Raw genomic sequence first — 960 nt, forward strand, 5'->3', positions numbered from 1 at the left:
GGCACCTGCACGGGGCGTCCCCGGCCGAGGCCACGGGGCACCTGCAGGGGGCGTACCTGGCCGAGGCCCTTGGTGCCCGGCTCCCTCCAGGCGCAGAGCGCGCTCCTGGGCAGCTCTGCCACCCGCCGGCTGCACTCTCTCCAGTGCAGCTGCACCAGCCGCAGCTTCTGCAGGTAGACGTGTGAGTTGCCGTACTGGTCTGGAAAGTGAGAAGCGGGGTGCGAATGAGCACTGCCCCCCCCCACCGCCGCCCACCGGCCCGCACGTGCTCCGCGGAGGCCGGGCAGCCTGAGACTCCGCCAACCGCAGAGGCCCCGGCCCCCGCCGGCACCCCCGGGGCGGGTCCTCTCAGCTCTGCTTGTTCCGTCTGATCAGCGTCCTGAACCCCAGCCCCGCCCGGGCAGGGTCATTCCCCTGAATGTCTCTGTCTAGGGCGCTGCCATCGCCCACACCCAGTCCTGGACAGAGGTTCAGAGAGCCCCAGCTCTGAAGCAGGGGCGTCGGGGCTGTGGTGGGCCAGTGGAGAGGCCAGGGAGATGCAGGCCGGAAGGGCCTCCCTCCCCCAGGGGCGCCGCAGCCCCCCATCCAGCCTGGCCAGCTGGAAAGTCACTGGTGGCCGGGCTTAGTGGGGGAGTCACCGGCTTGGAGCGCCTCCCCAGGTTTCCTGGCACGCTGAGCCGGGAGGTGGAGGGGGTGCGGAGGGGTAGCGCGTCATCATCGAGCCCCCGTGAGGGAGGGACCAAGCCAACGAAACAGCGGGCGGGGACCCCGTGCCTTGCTGCACCTCTGTGCTCCCCAGAGATGACGTCTGGTGCGCTGAGACCCTGTCGCGTTCCAGGCTCGCCCAGGAATACGCACGTTACAATTGACCTCGTCCACTGATTTGAGGGAGAGGCCACGCCATTCTACAGGCGAGCGAGGCGGAGGAGCTAGCGTGGCTCCCCACGCTGGAGGTGGGGG

The sequence above is a fragment of the Condylura cristata genome, unplaced genomic scaffold (assembly GCF_000260355.1).
Source record: "Condylura cristata isolate star-nosed mole 26May11 unplaced genomic scaffold, ConCri1.0 scaffold00014, whole genome shotgun sequence".
NCBI classification, from domain to species: domain Eukaryota; kingdom Metazoa; phylum Chordata; class Mammalia; order Eulipotyphla; family Talpidae; genus Condylura; species Condylura cristata.